The following is a 19,373-nucleotide window of genomic DNA, read 5'->3' as shown; positions in this document are numbered from 1 at the left end:
TTTCCTCTTGCTGGTCGTGACCTTTCACATACAGTTGTCTTCTTCTCTGGCACTTGAACCTTCTGTTGATCCATCTTGTCTTCAATTCTCCTCTTCAGTGATACCAATGACAAGGATGGGACATTACATTGGACAGAAGGTAAGTATGTTCAACTTGTGTTCATTGAGTGACTGGAAAAGGAAGCAGCAAACGAACTTTTACTGTAACCGCGTTTCGTCAACTACCATCAATAGAGAAGGACAGTTAGGATTGCCCCAGTGATGTATTGCAGCAGTAGTCCATTCATTTGTCACGTAAAAGCTGCAACAAACACGCACAGATCACGCACCGTCAGTCACATGAAGCTCATGCAGTGCTCATGCACGATTCATGCACGACAGCCCTGCGCAAGAAGCTATGCGGACAAGACAATCGAGCAAGCATTCTAGCGATTTGTTTGACAGTGCATTATTCACAAGCAATCATTCACATTTTGTACTGTCTGCTGAACATTCTGTTGTGATCAGTGTCAATTCAAAGTAGTGGCCAGCTCATTAGAAAACAAATGACTCCATAGCGTAGCCACAGTTGACCGCAGACATTTAACACATAAACGTATGGATACGTACTTCGTTTGCAAGATGAAGGAGTTCAATGGTCCACAATACGCCTGTCATCAATGAACAATTACTTTAGCACGTTTGCACTGTAAGAGAAGGCAAAACATGTGTGAGCAAACCCGGCAGCCACGATTGCAACACAAAGCAAACGTCCCAACATCCCATGCAGTGCAAATTCCGCAGGCAGACATGCACAGGTAAGTGTTGCACATTCGCATGCCCTAAGCAATAAACTGAACTGGCACCTCCTATTCCTTCAATTCCCCCTCTCGGCGGTAACAGTAAGGAAAATGCGACTCGATCGTCTAATCTTGTGTTCATGTGCCGAAAAAGAAACACCAATATTGTCTGTTCGCTAAGCATGATTCGTAAATATTGTCCACCGCTCCCAGCAGCTGGCATGGTTTCCTTCTGTCGTTTCAGTGGGTGCGGCGACGCTCGAGACCAATGGTCTTTGGTTCGCCAGTCAGGAGACTCTGAACGGTAAGTGCGTGCTGAGCACTGGATTTGGGCTGCCTGGAGATCAGTTGGTCACTGTTGACAGTTTGATTTTTGGTCACCCAAAGGCTGGAATTAAATACATTACCTTGCATTGGTAGGAACTAGGAAATATCGACGCATTTTTATTTGTTAATAATCTGTCTTTATGCAGGCAACACGATGAGGCTTTTACAACATACGATTTATGTAAAATATGTAAGAAAGGAATTGTATTCAAATTTAAGTTTACGGTTTTTGAGTCCTGAATTTTCAGCATTTTGCTTATTTCTCACTCAGTTAACGTTTTTCCAAACTGTCGAAATAATGTAATCATAAAAAAGTTTAGGAACCTGCGAAGCTGCTCGTATTCATTTCCGGTTCGTGTTTTCCTTGTTGTCATCTTTGCTGTTTATATCGATGATAAAGTTAATACCTTATTGCAAATAGTTTTACACAAGCGGTCTCCCGTTTAGCGTGTGTTGACGCCGTACCACCTCTCTGCGACAGGTGCGGCAGTGCAGTATAGAGTGTGGCGCCGGTATACAGCTGACACCAGATGTCCGTCCATCGGCCAGTCACCACGGAACCAGCGAGATTGGGAATCACATTTGGATGAAAAGATAAGTGTTGTTTTTCCGACTTTAAATACTTATACTATGTTGTGAAATAAATGTAAATATAGCGTGAGCTTTCGGTAATTGCGACATTGCTTTCGCTTTTCAGTCCACATTCAATCAAGCTTTCAAATTCTTTTTATTTGTGTTTTCATTTCATGCTATATGTGTATTCTTGTTCTTTCCTTTTTCATTCATTAATTCTTTTGTACGGTTATTTCAGGTTCACCTCAGCAGAGAGATTGTGGCAATGCTTTGTCGCACCACCGCCACAAACTTAACTCAAAAAAGATAAGTTTACTCGAACTATTTTTATTTGAAATGAATGCAATGTGACAAATTACCGCAAATTTTGTGCGAATTAGATATTTATTCCTTTGTACTTTTATTTCAGGTTCACCCAAGACCACTGGTTCACCGATGGTGGCCCTGCTTCAGCACACCACCGGGACCCGCCACAGGAGTCGGCTTACCAGGTGGGTCGGTGCACCGTAGGGCACTGTATTTCTCCATCGTGTTTGTATGTTCCCTCTCCGCTCTTCTCCTGCACCGTCTCCGCGGTACCGCGCCTGGCGACGCCCCTGACCTGTCCTGACCTGAGGCCGGGGCCGGGCCCGGGGCCGGTCGGTGCGGCCCGCCCGCTGTCTGGAGCGGGTGGACCACCAATATATAGCTACATTCCCCGAGTGGTGCTCCGACCGTGCACATCTGCTTAAACCGTCACTGACCAGTGACCATGCAAAGGAAACCGATAGGAGCCTTACGCTATCGAGATACCAATGCAGACTGATATTATTGCGCTGGAGAGTCAACACTGAACACCCTCCGAAATCGAATACCTATTGGGATATTTTCTATGACGCTACTGCACGGCAGAAGGCCATCTCGAGTTTCACTACCTTCAGTGAACTGCAGTGGTATGATTTTGAATTTTCGGCGCTTGATAACCCGAGAAAATTTGACGAGCTAAAATTAATTTGGGTGACTTTGAAGCAGCGAAAATAGCTCAGGCTAGTCGAAAGTTAATGTTGTCTCGAAAAAAAAAATACGGTATGTTATCGCTTTATTTCTGGGATTCACTTACCTATTTTGATCGAGCTCAGACTTTTTAAAATAGCTGCCGTTCAAGTATTTCGTGAGACGTGAGAGGACATAGCAAGTATCTACTATCTGCTATCTGACAACTGAATGAGCTTTCATCTAAATGCCGCCAACAAAGTGGAAGAGGAGTCGTTTAAAGTCTCCCATAGTATCTCAGGAATTAAGTATTTTTCCGGCGCTTAGTTCCGTGTCAGAAACTGTAACTAAGTCAAACGCACAAAAGCTTCAAAGACACGAAAATACTTCTTTATTCAGGAGATTTAGTTTTTTTTAGGTCATGTGAATGTTTCTTGGTCCAGGTCAAATGTAGAAGGTGAACATAATATTCATATTTAGGTCTCTAGTGAACGCAGCGCCGAAGATAATGAGTCCATGTAAATAATCAGACATGATTGAGTTTTATTCACGATCGATGGCAACACAAGTCAAATTCCTAAAACCAGACGTTTCGGCCACAGAGTGCCTTCGTCAGTGGACACTAGTGATTAAATTAAAAACACATAGTATCAAAAACAATCGGTATAAATCGTTCGAAGTCGACACATCGGGCACAGGTTTCAAAAATTTCGAATTTCGAAACCATTTTCATTTTCGAAATTTTTCATTTTCGAAATTTTGAAAATTTCATTTTCGAAACCTGTGCCCGATGTGTCGACTTCGAACGATTTATACCGATTGTTTTTGATACTATGTGTTTTTAATTTAATCACTAGTGTCCACTGACGAAGGCACTCTGTGGCCGAAACGTCTGGTTTTAGGAATTTGACTTGTGTTGCCATCGATCGTGAATAAAACTAAAAAATGAGTCCATTTTGTTTTAAGTGAGTGATGGCAAAAACTAATACCCTGAATACTTGACGTCTTTAATAGTTTTTACTGTATACCTTGCCCATCCAAATACTACTTTGTCCTAAAATACGTCTGTCACGGAGTCAACTAATGTGTCCTCATTTTTTGCTAGTTGCGTGTAGAGACATAAAAAAATCTACCATAACTAAACAATAAACCAAACATACATCTGTGGGATAGGCTTACTGGTGTAGAAGAATATAAACAAAATTTCAAGATGGTTACTGCATTAGTTAGTTTAGAGTTATCCTGAAAATTTGACTGGGGGTGTTTAACGCCCTCTACTTTCTGTGGTGGGATTTGTATGTTAAGCTAAGACTAAGTGGCAAATTTTGAGTCATGGCTCAAGTGACGCAGGTTTAAACTTCCGAAATCGAATCAAGGCATATTTTAAGGCACTTACGGTGTTCCATTTAGGAGCGCAGCCCCATCTTCCTTGGACGAATCACCTGCATATTTGATCGACGAGATCCCTGCCCTGTATCTGCCCTGTATCCCGTCCTGCCCTGCCCTGTGGACCGTTCTGTGCCCTGCCCTGTATCCCGTCCTGCCCTGCCCTGTATACCGTCCTGTGCCCTGCCCTGTATCCCGTCCTGTGCCTGCCCTGTGGACCGTTCTGCACCTTGTAGCGTACCAACTATCCAGTGCCCTGGGTCCTTCTCTCTGCCCTGGTCTGTGCCCTGCCCTGGGTCCTCTCCAGCCCCATGCCTTTCACTCTGCTCTGCTATTTCCTGTGCAGTGCCCTGTCCTATGCCTTGCACTGTCGTGTCATTAACCTGACATTTTTCATCTTTTCCATAATATTTCCGAGTAAGATTTCAGTCAGGAGAAACACGGTGTTGTTAAAAGCATTGGCATGTTATCTTTGCGTTAACATATTTTACCATTTTCTACAACAGTTCCGTCTTGTCCGCTCTGTCCGCTCTTGTCCGTTTGTCTACCTTTCTTTCTCTCGTGCTCTTTTTCTCTGGCCCTCGTTCTCTTCTTCTCACGCCTTCTTTCCTTCGTGCTCGCCCCCTCTCCCTCTCTCTCTCTCTCTCTCTCTCTCTCTCTCTCTCTCTCTCTCTCTCTCTCTCTCTTTCTCTTTCTCTTTCTCTACCTTCCGACCTATCTTTCTCTGGTTCGCTCTCGCCCTCTTTCTCTCGCTCCCGCCCTCTTTCTCTCGCTCTCTCTCCAGCTCTCCCTCTCCCTCTCTCCTTGTATTCAGACGGGATATCACTTATCGAACACGTTATAATTCATTTTTAATGCGTAATAATTAACTGAATGATTCAACCACATTTTGTTACTGCTGGGCCCCGTACAGCCTTACAATGTTTTGACATTCCGTGTCGTCTGTAAGTGCGAGGTGCTAAATTAGGACACACACGTCAGGTCCCATTACTGATTGTCGTGTCACTGCTAGTCACGTTTTAAATCACTCGAAATAGTAATAACCACCTTTCAACGAGCTCACCCATGCCGTTTGAGTGAGCTCAGCTAATATCTCTAAGAAAATTGAACTAAATGTCTCTTGGAATAAAAAGGAAGGAGGGAGATTGAAGCCTTGAGGATAAGCATCACAAACCGGGATTCGTGATGAAATGAACATTTAGATAAAAAGCAAAAAGATGATGACGAAGAAAGGTACGAGGATTATGCTGCACGGGAAACCATTTCTGATTTATATATGAAATCAGATGTGGGAATCGAACCCACCTCCCGTGTATGCTTAATCCTCGATAAGTTAGGGAATAGGTATTTGCACTTAAAATCACTAGCTGAACGCCCACTCCATAAAATACCCTGTCAATTCACCTAAAAATTCTACTGGGCCTCTACGTTCTGACTGAAAATGTGTAATTTACCACCGTAGGCTATCCACTAGTTATTGTAAAAGTAGTTTTCCGATTTTGCTTGGCGAGATGCATGAGGACTCTGGGGTCAAAATTGTTTTTGAACGATAAAATATTTTATATTGTTCAAAATTGTTTTTAAACAATAAAACAATTTTGACCAATTTTTAAACAAGTAAGCTATTAGTACCGAGTTAGCGAACGTTTTAAAGTTTAAAACCAGAAACAAACTGTCCTCAAATGTCATTTTCGTGGAGTGGGTGAGTGCGCGTAGTGTCTACGCCTTGTGTGATTGTCAGCTGTCTAGGGCCCGTGACCGTCCCTCCCTGCGTCATATTTCGGCTACCATTTCTTCACATTTTGGTGGCACAGTTCATATCCGTGCCGCTGATCCAATTGAATACGAGGCCCGTATTCAAGTGGGTACACGGCATGAATATGAACTGTGCTACCAAAATTTGGAGAGATGCAGCCGAAATAAATATATGATTGTGGTGTGCGCGGCCCCGGACTTACTGGCCCGGGGCCTCATGCACATCACAACTTACACCCGACAATCCAAGGAACAATTCTGATCACCGCCGGCCGCAGGGGCGGTCGCACCGCGGCGCGACCGCCCCCGGTTGCCGGGCGGAGACCAGAATTGAACCCCGGACTGCCGGGTGAAAGCCTGATGTGCACCAGCCTCGCTGCCGAGGCGGCGAGGGACAGTGGTCGGACCTCGGACCCGGTGCCACGGCGGTCGCTGCCCCTCCCTACCCCACTCCACCCTGTGCCTGGCCCCGCCCCTGCCGCCTGACCCGCCCCCGGGCGGTCGCCGGTCGGCCGCGCGCACTGAGGGCCTGAGTCCACTGATTTCGGTTAGGTCTGATGTCTGTGACGCTTGTATACATAGTAAATACAATGCATGTTTACTATAATGTTACTACTATACGATTCTTTAATATGTGATTTATTTTTACTTCAATTGTTAGTGTAAAAACAATGAGCTATGTAAACGTTTGATACCGTAAGGTAGGGCTATTTGAGACAGTATTTAAAATAACTATAAAATAAAAACCACTCAAAATTTATGCTTAATTAGGGGAAGCGGGGGGAGCACCGCCACCTTAAGCATTTCTGCTCACCCAGCTGATATGCGCAGTAAAAACGGAGCTCTTTTGCATTCATGTGAAAGTAGGAATGTTTTCCTACATGTAAGCATAGTTTCCAGCGCTCCATTATAAAATTTCGCTACTTTACAGACATTGAAAACAAGTCCTGCATTTTCCGTCCTCCAAAAAATGTGCGGGTAGCACCGCCACTGATGGCGATGTTATCCACATATCGGCCTTACGGTGACAGCCACCCTTGGAAGCGTTACTGCTGTCTGAAATAGTAACTCAAACTCATAAGACACACAAGAGTTGGTTGTTTGTTTGTCACAGATCAGACTGTTTGTTGCGGACAATATGCATACAAAGCATGACAAATTCATGTTTATTTCGAAACATCCAGTGAAGTCAAACGTGAGGTTAAAAAAACAGACGACGTTTGCGGCCTAACTAAAGCTCTTCTCCGAGCCGTGTGAGTCATCATTGCAGCTTTATCCATTTTGCCACCCCTTGGGGTAGCACCGCCGAGCATGGCGGTGTTACCCCACACACAGTCATGGACCGACAACGCCCCGACATGAAAACAAGCCGGGACGCGATTCTTCTGTAATTCCTTTCTCAACGAAGAGCACTTCATGCCCTCAAATTTAACGTAAAAATCAAGGCATTTCGACTTGAAATGACCACTTACTTGCTGCTAAAACATGCCAAATGATTACAACGATGGTTTGAAATTCACAATATGGGCAATTGCGATCTCAAAATCAAATAAATCTTAGCGAAACCTACCTCACGCGGCGCCCCGTTTCCGTTCGGACACCGAAATGGCGGGTGTTTACATTTACAATTCAGAGTTTTGCCGATAGAGAGGATGGCGGTGTTACCCCCGCTTCCCCTACTTGCTCAGACGATTTACTGCTCGATTTCACACCTGCCTGAGCAAAAATTTCACACAAAAATCAAACGATCTTTATTTTATAGCTATTTTAAATACTGTCTCAAATAGCCCCACTTTATGGTAATTTTTTTAGTAACAGTTAACACAACGAACTTTCGAGCTTTGATAAAATGTGACTTGCAATTTTTCGAAATATACATTCCTGACGTCTTTTCTTTTTTCACAGGTCGTTCGCACAGAACAGACATTGAAGATTCAGACGGAGTGAATCAGGAGAAGTCCCGATGGTGTCGCTCACGGCATCTCTGCTGACAGCGACTTCCCGTCTGTGTTGTCTGAATAGACACACAGGTTGTATTTGGGGGAGGGGATAATCGGGCAAAATGAGCTTCCTTTTTGCCGGATTATCTCCTCCCTCTCGTTTATAGTGGGGGGAGGGGATAATCAGGCGGGGGTAGGTACTCCTACCCTCTTGCCTAATTATCTCTTTCCTCCCTCCCATGGAGGGGAGGAGAGATAATCGGGGGGAAGGCGGGGTTACACCTGTCTTCCCCTCGATTACCCCCTCCCTCCATACTTGGGTGGTATGTTTGCTGCTAGACATACCACCCAAGCACTATCTTTGGTGGGGAGGGGTACAGGGTGGTCCCCGGTGGACCACGTGTCGGGGATGTGCGTGTTGGGGGGGGGGGGGCGGCCACCAGGTGGTGGCGTCACCACCTGGCTGAACCCCCCACCCCCCCCCCCCCCCCCCACCCTCGACACTGGTCGGGGACGTGTGTGTTGGGGGGTTCAGCCACCTGGCTAACCCCCCCTACTCAACCCACACGTCCCCGGCGGTCCGCTGGGGGACATCATCTGTTACCCTCTCCCCCACCGACAGGGTATGGGAGGGGAGGGGGAGCGTGTATGTGTGGTATGATGGAAATAAAGACAAGAGGAAGCCGCTCCAACGTGTATTATTACGATATGGCCATGTGTGATCACATTGGACAGTACACCACCCTTCCCCCCTGTCAAGGACACTGACCTACACAACCCCCCCTCTACTACCACTACGGGAGGGGATAATCAGGAGAGAAGGTAGGCATACTTACCTGCCCCCCCCCGATTACCCCCTCCCCTACCATGTATAAAGGGAGAGGAATAGTCGGTGGAGGCAGGAACACCTCCCTCCCCGATAATCCCTCTCCCCCATACATGGTAGGGGAGGGGATAAAACAGGGGTAGGAGGCAGATGAGTCTGCCTCCCCCCGCCGATTACCCCTCTCCCCTTACACAGGACAGAGGAGGAGCAATCGGGGGAGATGGCAGGTAAGCCTCTCTCCCCGATTACCCATCTCCCCCTATGAATGGTAGGGGAGGAGTAATCAGGGGAGAGGGCAGGTAAGCCCACCTACTCCCCCCGATTACCCCTCCCACTACACATGGTATGGGAGGGGGTAATCCGGGGAGAAGGCAGGCTCACCTACCCCCCCCCTGATTAACCCCTCCCCAATACATCTCGACCCGGTTCTTCTGTCCTCCGATTCACTCCTTGTTTGAAGTTCTTCGCGTGCAAACAGCCTGTGGAAGAAGAAGAAAAAACGTCACGGATATGTTGTTGGAAATTCACATTTATAAAAAAAAAACATTTCAACAAATACACACACACACTTATTTCAGCTGCATCCGTCCAAATTTTGGAAGCACAGTTCACATTCATGTCATGAACCAGGTAAGATCGATAGATCACGAGTTAGATCGGTGACATGACTGAACTGTGACACCAAAATCTGAATGTACGCAGCTGATATGTCGCCGCACGACGTGGGAACAAACACACAAATACCTGGGCTACATGGCCAAGTAAATACGGATCAGGAACGGGTCTTCCTATTCGCTCAAGTCCGTTTGTAATACGCATTTCCTCTGCTCATGTGACCCCGTTCAAAGTGCATCACGTAAGGCACAACGCATCTAAAAAAAAAGAATATTAGACCATTGGGATGTTAGCGGTTGTATCACTAATGTTTCCTAAAATAGCGTTAATTAACCAGCTAATGACCAGTTTAACCCGCTGGTGGGGGAGGGACTATTTTTTGCCCCCCCCTCGTATCTCCGAAACTTAAGGTCACAGGTCAGGTCAAAGATAAAATGTTTTGCCGGTCACGGGTCTTCTTTGGAATGCGCTATAACATTGAGTAAAACGCTGCGCATTTTAGCGAAAATCAGCGACAGGGCGTCAGTTGCCTAGTACATATGTTGCTATTAGAGGTCACTGATAACACCGGGTCAGCGCATCCACATGAACCTAATTTTACTAGGGCTGTGTGATGGATGTTTTATGGTCAATTTTTCATTCCAAACTCAATGGTGTTGGTTATAAGACCATCATGAACTTGTTCTTGTTTGTCTTGTTGTGGTCACTTGTTTTCGCCATACCTTGTCATCATTTTTTTTTCTAAATTTTAAGTCATCAATTTTGAACAGTTTTATCGCCATACCACGGAATATATAGTCTACGACATGGAATGGACAGGAGCTTCGATTAGCATTGCCACGTGTGTAACCAAAAATCAAGGATTTTGCCGGATGAATATCCGGAGATCCGGAGGATGCGGATGAATTTCTTTCCACGTGGGTTTACATTTTCATATATTTTCTTAACATTTCATACATTTTTTCTTAACAATCGTCGAATGGTTCGTCTTCAAGGGCCAAGTTATCACTGTGACTTTGAAATGGTAACCGTATATTTTATTGGAAACTTTTAGCACACATTGTTACGGGAGCATTTATACATATTCATTGCATTAGAGTTTTAACATTGGTCTAAAATTAAATGAAATTCGATGAAATTCGTCTAAAATTTGATGAAGATGAGGAAGTGCGAGCACTCGCGCTCTACTTTCAGGGTCCCAGGACTATATATGGCCTTGGTCCCAGGGCGTATCGGTTCCTACAAAAACGGTACGTCCTTCCCCATCCTCGAACTCTGCGGAGGAAGATGGAAAAATACAGATGCGACCTGGCTTTCATGACGCTATCTTGGCTCTCATAAAAGAGAAGTTCGCCGGAGCAAGTGCCAAGGACAAGCTGTGCATCATTTCGTTCGACGAAATGCAGCTGAAACCAAGGTTGGCCTACCAGCGGGGTGATGACGTCATCGAGGGCTTCACTGGCCCATGGCTCTCTCTGCCGCGCCAATGCCTGCGCCGACCACGCCTTGGTCATGATGGTGCGGGGCGTCAGTGTCACCAAACGCTGGAAACAGCCCATCGATTTCTTTCTGAGTTCCGGAACGACCAAGGCCGTTGTGCAGCAGCAGCTGTTAACACAGTGTGTCCAACGTGTAAGTTGTAACAACAACAGCGGGATTCACTGTGCTAGCTACAACTTGTGACATGTCAAAGAACAACCAGGCGACCTACAGACTGCTCGGAGCTGCGGAAACCGGCTTGTTCACCGTGGACGGGCACGAGGTTACTGCTCTGTATGACGTGCCTCACATCTTCAAATGCATACGAAATGCATTAATGAAATACGATATTGAAGTAGACGGTGAAATAGCCTCTTGGAGTCATTTAGAAACACTCTACGCACTGGAATGCGCTTCTTTCCCACGGGCTGCTCCAAAACTAAGCCAGAAACACATCAGGCCAAACAGCTTTGAAAAATGAAAGTCAGCTATGCCCTACAGGTGATGAGCCGGACAGTAGCAGCAGCAATCACATTGCATGCGACCCACGGCAAGCTCCCGCGCACTGCACTCCCGACTGCTACTCTCCTGCTGCGCCGCAACGACCTGCTCGATGTGCTAAACTCTTCTGCCCGGTTCGACCCCTGCTCAAAGCGACGCGCGATATCCAGCCTCCATCCAGCAACGGCGGGAGAACACATGCAGTTTCTTCAGGAGAGCGACGCCTGGCTGCAGCGGTGGACGGTCGGTGGCGGCGCCAGCATCGACTCCATTCGAGGACTGCGACAAACGATAAAAGGCGTGGTGAAAATCTGGGACTTGTGTCAGGCTGCTGGGTGCACGTTCCTGTGCACTCGCCGCTTAAACCAAGATCCAAGCTACTGAAAATGAAAGAGTTTATCTCGGCAAAAATATATATTAGGCATTTACACGGTGCCTGTGTACCTACTTATAATGAAGAAACATTATGACAACGTTTGAAATGTTTAACACAACCCCTCCTCTAAGTGCATTTATGAAACGTGAGTGGGCCAATAAAGGCAACTAGTTTTAGCTGTAACAAAAAAGCACTTCTGGGCACGTAAATGGGGTATGTGTGGTAAAATGTGGTAAAATTCACCACCCCATATCGCCTCTACCGGAAACCCGTTTTAACCCCCGAAGGACATTGGCAATAGAGCAGGATCGTTCATGTTTATCAAAACAGCCGGCAACTTTCTATCGCAGCGAAAGGTTGGCTAGGACGAGAGTCATTGCTTTCACTGACTATGACAAACCTACTCGAACGGATTTTCACCTAGGAAGTTACCAACGAATGTTGAAAAATACAGCAGCACCATGAAAAAAACCTTACCCACCATCCTCAGCAACGCCGCCTCCCGCCGGCGTCCACCGGAAAAGGGCGGCAAACGAGCGAAGTTTAAATTGTCAGAAGTGATTCCCCAGACAGCAACACCTGATCAGAATAAAATGCACCTTCTCATATTGCCCCGGTACCCCGTTATGCCCCACCTTCCCCTATTAGTTATAGGTCTGGCAACTATACTTTCATCCTCGTAAAGGAAGTAACCACAGCGAATCCGCACGACTAAATCATCAGGTCGCCAAAAACTCGGCAGTTACGGGAAATCTCGATCTTGTCCATTCCATGTCGTAGACTATATATTCCGTGGCCATACCTTGGCCAAAAAAGAGGTATCGATCTAAAATTTGGTTCGTGAATAAACAGTAAGGGCTGTCACATATATTCCGTTTTTCGAAACTCGAAACTTTTTGGCCATTATACTAAACAAAGATGTTTTTATGTTTGGGGAAAAATTCGATAAATTCATAATTTCGAGATATCAGTTTAGTAGCCCTTGTAATTTTACACCTTTTATGTCTTGAACCTTTTTCTGTATCTTCAAAGCTATAGGCCTGGCAGCTCTTCCCGCGAAACCCTTTTTGGGTCGAAAACGGCAGAACATGTCATCACTCTGACGTCATTTACGGCCAACCTATCACAGCCTTTTGGATTTTTTTGTCGAAATGTGTAAAATTGATGCCTGGGAAGGTACTGAAAGTTTGGGGAATAGGGGAAGGAGAGAAAATAGCCCCCCCCCACACACACACACACACCATGGCGCGGGTTAAAAGGGCTATCGAGTGCGCTTTTCCGCTGCGCTGTAGCTCTATTGCTTCTCGAGTGATTTGCCGGTGTCTTGGAAAAAATTGAAATAGGCAACAGTTTACCTTTTACCTCTGATGACCTTAGACTTGACCTAAAAAATGACAGAAGTGTTTTGGTGATGACTTTTGACGCTTTTTCGAATGCCAATTACCGCTTATCGCTACGTGGCCCAGGAGCCGATTTGGGGGGGGGGGCGGGGGTGTTCACTTCAAACATCCCCCAACAGGGCGTGGAAATCCAGGACCCCCAGCGGGGCGCAATTTCAAGTGTGAATGTAACATTGTTCTTCGCAGTAAAGTGCAAAGAAAACTAATAATCCAAGAAAGGCGCCTTAAAGGGAACCTCCCACCTTTAAAAACGTTACTGAATTGGCATGGAAGTGACGTCGCTCGGTTCAAAAAGAGCGAAAACGAATATCTACCAAATTTCATCGAAAAATATTCACCAGTTTTCAAGGTATTATACTTTTACTTTTGTTTACCTTTTGGGATCTCCGCGGTTCTTAGCGACTTTATTTGAAAGTGCGGCACTTGTTGCGCACAAAGCAGCATATACCACCGCGTGCTACCAAACGTTTTAGCAAAAGATTTAAAATCGGTAGATCTGCGTTGACGTCACACATTCAGAGGGGGCATTCTAATGCATTAGCCCCTCTGAATCCAAGTGCTGCAACTTTGAAATTTGATATTTTCGATTTGAGGCATTTCTCCACCTTGCGAGTGCTCAAACTGGTAAGTGCAAGCCAGGGACCCCATTTTGGCTATCTCAACTCAAAACTAATGTTAACTCGCGCCCCACTGGGGGGGGGGGGGGCTATTCATAGCCCCCTCCCGTTTTTCTGCAATAACTTCCAAACCACTTGACGTATCAACGCCAAACTTTCAGTACCTTCGGCTGCATCAATTTGACACCTTGTGTCAAAATTTGAGCTTCGTAGCTACCGTTTTTGACTTTTCGAAAACAAGGAATAAATGTGACAGAACGCATGCTTAGGACTATCTCTAGCAAGTTTTAGCTAAATATCTTCAAAAATGGCCAAGTTATACACATTATTGCAAAAAAATCACAATTATTATTTTTTCAGATCAATTTTTCAGTACGTATTTGACATCGTACACCAATATAAATAGCACCATCGTGTTTCTGAGCACAAACTGCATCCAATAGACACTTTTTTGTTGAAAATTTAAACTTCAAAATTTGACCTTTTTGACCTGAAAGTGACCTGACATAAGCTAAATTCGACTCAAAATGACCTCGAATGACACAGACGACATCAAATTCGAAATATATGGCCTAAATGGACCATAAAACATGCGTCAAGTGACCGACGCATGATATAATATTTCCGTGACCTGTGATGACCTGACCCTGACCTGAAAATCAAAGTACATGTTTGGTACCCTCAAGGTATCTAGAGCATCTTTTCACGAGTGTGTAAAAAATGAGCCTGATCTGACTTGTAAGACGGCGGCCAGAGCCCAAAATGGGAACAAGCCGAAATGCTAATAATTTTTACTTTGACCTGACCTGTGACGTCATCGGTCACCTCGAGGTCAATGAAATTAGGTTTCGCTCGACAGTTTTTCCGGGGCTATCAGGCGCCGTTTGAATTTTGACGATCGGCCCAGTAGTTTCGGAGTTAGGAGGGGGGCTATGAAGAGCCCCCCCCCCCCCAGTAGGGCGTGTTATACGCAGACCTCAGTGGGGCGCGGGTTAAGATGGGATGGTCACTTTAATCAGATCATCCTTAGAAGAATGACATTTTTCAATAGTTCAAAATCCATGCATCCAGGTCCCATGAGCCCAAGGTGGCCATTAGTGCGAAGGAAAATAAAGGTAATCAGTGCATAAGCCAAAAGGTAGCATCAGCGGTTAGGCTGGCAAGGCTGGTGGTCCGTCTTTCCCGCTGGGCCGTCTTACCCCACCTTCCCCTAAGACGTGCTAACATACGGCGTTAATCCGTTTGAACGGTCGCCTACCCTCCACGATACAACAAAGGCTGCCCCACACTGGACCTCGCATGCAGGTGCGAGTCTACGAGTATGCAATCAGGTGCAAGAGCTTTATTTTGATATTCTGAGTCCGTAACGCGATGATGAATAGCTTAACTTTGTTGAGATCATAATTGCTTGGAATTTCCTCATATCTAAATTGAAAGCGCGTACATGCATATGATAACACGACGTCCCAACAAATAATTTTTTAACATACGAAGGCCGTCTTTTACCGTTGCTATTATCGGTTGCTTGGACCGACAGAATCATGGAATATATCTTAAAGCTTTTGGAAAATTAAGTTAGATAATACGTGTCGAATGAGTTTGATATGGCTTGAAAGGTGAAATACAAGTTAGAAAAGTGTATGAAGATACGCCTTTTCTGGAGAAATGTTACCAACATAACCATGTCGTTTACATTCCATTAGACCAAATTTCGATAATGGATTAGAAAATTAGACATTAATGCATTTAAACATTATATTAAACGAAGCAAGCGTCGAGATAATTAAAAAATTGTGCCCTGTGCTTTATTCTGGGAACATTTCCGAACTGAACTAACACTTACTGCGCCTCAAATTGGCAAGAACAAAGTCTATCAGACAAAAAGTCGCAGGCTCGCACCACTCATGCCAATGGAAAACTTGTGAACTTCGAAGAAACTCGCGAGGACTAAGTCCAAAGTGGGGCAGCCCTAATAACAATGCATTGGTGTCACAACAGATACAGTGCTCCTTCGGTGCACCGACCCACCTGGTAAGCCGACTCCTGTGGCGGGTCCCGGTGGTGTGCTGAAGCGGGGCCACCATCGGTGAACCAGTGTTCTCGGGTGAACCTGAAATAAAAGTACAAGGAATAAATGCCGATCCCGCGTTGTGCGTTAATTTCAGACACAATTCATTCATTTCAAATAAAATAATTAAGATCAATTAACCTATCTTTTGGTTTGAGGCGTTGGTGTGTTGAAGCAGTGCCGCCATCTCTTCTGTGAGGTGAACCTGGAACAAGAACGTAAACGAATAACTATACATTTCAGCTTGGCCCTATATGAACAAGCATATCAAAGTGACATCAAAACCATTGAAAGTTCATACGTTTTTAGGGGGGAGGGGAATAAGTACCAGCCAAAACGTTTGACTTACTGTTCTTCCAGATATGAGACCGTCGGACATTCCGGAGTTCGGTGGAGGTCCGTTCCGTGGTGACTGGTCGATGGACGGACGTCTGGTGTCAGCTGTACCGGAGTCACACTCTATACTGCACTGCCGCACCTGTCGGGGAGAGATGGTACGGCGTCAATGGAGCGCAATGGCCGATGTGGGATCACGTGTGAGTACAGAGATGTATACCACAGCGACAGTAGAGATGATAAGTAGAGAACATCCAGCGAAAATAGCACGTGAACTTTGATAAAGTATGGTGGGGAGGAAAATGCGCAACTCACGTTTATGGTACGATGACTCGACTACGCCCGAACCCCTCTGATTAAAGAAGGCTGCAATTTCGTGTACCCGCAATGCTCGCACAAGTTTTGTTTATAACAAAACAAAATACATTCGAAAGAGTCGCACAAATCAGTCAAAGACAAACTTGAGAAGAAGAAAGAAGCATGTGTACTGTGCGGGCTTTGGGTGAGCGATAATTCAAGCAAACAATTATATACAATCGCCACTAGCCAAATCCAGTGCTCAGCACGCCCTTACCGTTCAGTCTCCTGACTGGCGGACCAGATGTCATTGGTCTCGAGCGTCGCCGCACCCACTGAAACGACAAAATAAAACCATGTCACCTGCTGGGAGCGGTGGACACGATTCATTAACCGTGCTTAGCTAATAAATACTATTATACCTTTTCTTTCGGCATGGCAACGTAATAACGTGACTCAAGATGTCAACAACACGTAGCTATAAGCAACTGCTCCTGATGTGCATGTCTAATGATTATCACAAAATGTCGCAAAACTACAATAGCAAAATCTCAAACGTGTTTTTTTCAGAATGATTAGCGCAAGCTTATTTAATACGCATTTACAACGGTTAATCAAAATTGGCTGAATTTTCCGCACAACATAACTATTTTGCTCTAGTATCTCTGCAAATTCAGCACTGCGCTTACCGCAGCACACCGACCTGATAAGCTAGAGTTCTTTGGTGGAGAGCTCGGTGGTGTGCTGGAGACTGGAGTACCGGTACCGTCTTCCTCGGTCCCGCCAGTGAGCCTGAAATAAAGCAACAAAAGAATAACGTCACATCTTAGAGAAGCCGCACAACGTCGTCGGGATAGAGATTGTATCAAAATCACTGTAAATTGCCGCACCTGTCGCCTGTCGGTGAGATGGCACAGCGCTAACACTTCACAGACACTTGCTATTAGCACTATAAGCATTATGTGCAGTGTGGTGTACGCTGTTCCGCAGGGCTAGAATGCTACTCATAGATGTCGCTAGTAAACAGCGCCTGAAGTTATACTGTGCCGCATGGTTATAATCTTGCCAATAGATGTCGCTAGTAAACAGCGCCTGAAGTTATACTGTGCCGCATGGTTAGAATCCTGCTCAAAGATGTCGCTAGTATACAGCGCCTGAAGTTATACTGTGCCGCATGATTATAATCCTGCTCAAAGATGTCGCTAGTGTATGACGCCTGAAGTTATGCTGCGCCGCACAGCCTCCACCGGCCGGTATAACACATAGAGCATAGGTGGACACTCGGCAACCCTTTTACATGCAGAGTTGGAGGAATATGACGGCAATTTAGGGCTTAGGCCTGCGTTCGGCATCCGGAAAATATTATCGTTTGGACATTCCCCGCCGGAAAATTATTGGTGAGCGCCTATCCTCAGCATGTCTCGTTATCACGATACCGAACATCATCCCCGATAATTCTCGCTGAACCCGGAAAATTCTCCCTGATTATCCGGATGCTGAATGCACGCTAGCTAAGCTGCTTTGTCATGCCATGTGCAATCAAATTGAAATTGAATTTGAAATCCGTAAAAGTTACACATGTAGGTATCAAATTATTCAACTGTATTTATACCTTTGCTAAATTATGTGTCCGCTTTTCAGAATATCAACACTTCAAAAAAAACAACAACAACAACAACAACAATAACCCGCTTAATCAATTGTCCTACACACGAACCAAAATTAATACATTCCGGCCATAAATGAGTTAACATACCGCCCTCTGCTTACCCTTACCGTTCGGAGTCAGTCCGTTTATAGGTCCGAGGTGGCCGGAGTTCGGACCACGGACCGGAATCTCGGGTCAACAGTGCAGCCGCCGGACGGGACTCGGCACCGGGAGACCGTCCAGACACCGCGGACAAACACTGAAACGGTCAGAGGGGTATCGCGTTAGCCCCATTGTCACTAGCTAACGATTATTTATGTCTAAGGGGAAGGGCTGCCGCCACCGTCGTTGTGAAATAATTTACGCGAATTTACATAGCAAAATTGTCATTTTTGATATTGCATTTATGAGATATTTCTTTTTAATTTGATATCCTTTTATGAACGATATCATCCATTACGTGATTAATGTACAATGAATGACGATAAGTATTCACGCGGAGCTGCGAATGTTTTACTCGTATCTCGCGGCTGGGCTTACACTCGTTGAAAAGAAAGCTTTCCTAGCTCACGTTCGACACAGGTGACGTCTGAATGGTAAATGATATACAGGATTCTTCATGGCTCACTCGTGGACGATTAGATATCCTTTCTTCGCGAAAAACCTCGCTCCTTCGTCGTTCGGTTTTTCAGTAACCCGCTTGGAAAAGATGTACTTATCTTCCACTCGGAGCCATAAATAATACTATTTGTACTTCGATGTACTTACCTCTTGAAACTGAAGCCGAAATTTCTTCCAGAGACCACCACCACGCCGGGAGCCGCCCGCCCGCCCGCGCCGAGCGCCCGTAGCAAAAGCTCGCGCGCGCGGCGGCCAGCCTCGCTCCGGCCGCCCGGCCACCGCCCGGGGGCAGGTCAGACGCAGGGGCGGCGTCAGGTGAGCCGGGCCGGGAGGGCAGCGGCAGCCACGTGGGGCGGGCAGAGGCGGCGCCAGGCATGAAACCCGGGGCGGCAGCGGTGTTGGGGCCGAATATATGCAGACGTGAAGGCTCCCAGCCTCGCAAAAATCACTGGCAAGTATTTAATCTCGAAAACACAACAGTATGAGTTTAAAAAATCGGAGGTGAAATATGCTAGAATTTGATATCTCTGTAGTTCCGATGAGGGACGTAAGAGATTGTGCATTTTTGAAAAACTGAAACGCCTGGTGGTCATGATCAGAAACGATCCACAGCACTGCAGATCAATCTCTGTCTCTCTGTGTCTCTGTCTGTCTGTCTGTCTGTCTGTCTGTCTGTCTGTCTGTCTGTCTCTCCTCTCTCTCTCTCTCTCTCTCTCTCCTCTCTCTCTCTCTCCTCTCTCTCTCTCCTCTCTCTCTCTCTCTCTCTCTCTCGTTCCTCTCTCTCTCTCTCTCACTCTTTCTCTTTCCTTTCTCTTTTTTTCCTCTCTCTCCCTCTCTTTCCCTCCTCTCCTCTTCTT

General features: G+C 45.8%; 2 long non-coding RNA genes across 2 annotated transcripts; both read right to left on the bottom strand.

Annotated features, from left to right (window-relative positions):
• Positions 1-244: 244 nt before the first annotated feature.
• Positions 245-871, bottom strand: LOC122374704. Its single transcript, XR_006255268.1, has 2 exons — positions 610-871; positions 245-301 (listed from the first exon to the last, which is right to left on the bottom strand). It is a non-coding gene; the product is annotated as an uncharacterized LOC122374704 (long non-coding RNA).
• A 7,535-nt stretch (positions 872-8,406) lies between these two features.
• On the bottom strand, positions 8,407-18,761 carry LOC122374701. Its single transcript, XR_006255267.1, has 8 exons — positions 18,664-18,761; positions 18,024-18,154; positions 16,951-17,039; positions 16,525-16,582; positions 15,964-16,092; positions 15,756-15,819; positions 15,575-15,656; positions 8,407-9,037 (listed from the first exon to the last, which is right to left on the bottom strand). It is a non-coding gene; the product is annotated as an uncharacterized LOC122374701 (long non-coding RNA).
• Positions 18,762-19,373: the final 612 nt, after the last annotated feature.

The sequence above is a fragment of the Amphibalanus amphitrite genome, unplaced genomic scaffold (assembly GCF_019059575.1).
Source record: "Amphibalanus amphitrite isolate SeventyFive unplaced genomic scaffold, NRLGWU_Aamphi_draft 001697F_arrow, whole genome shotgun sequence".
Taxonomy (NCBI): domain Eukaryota; kingdom Metazoa; phylum Arthropoda; class Thecostraca; order Balanomorpha; family Balanidae; genus Amphibalanus; species Amphibalanus amphitrite.
Note: the sequence above shows the minus strand (reverse complement) of the source record. Positions and strands in the feature narration are given on the sequence as shown.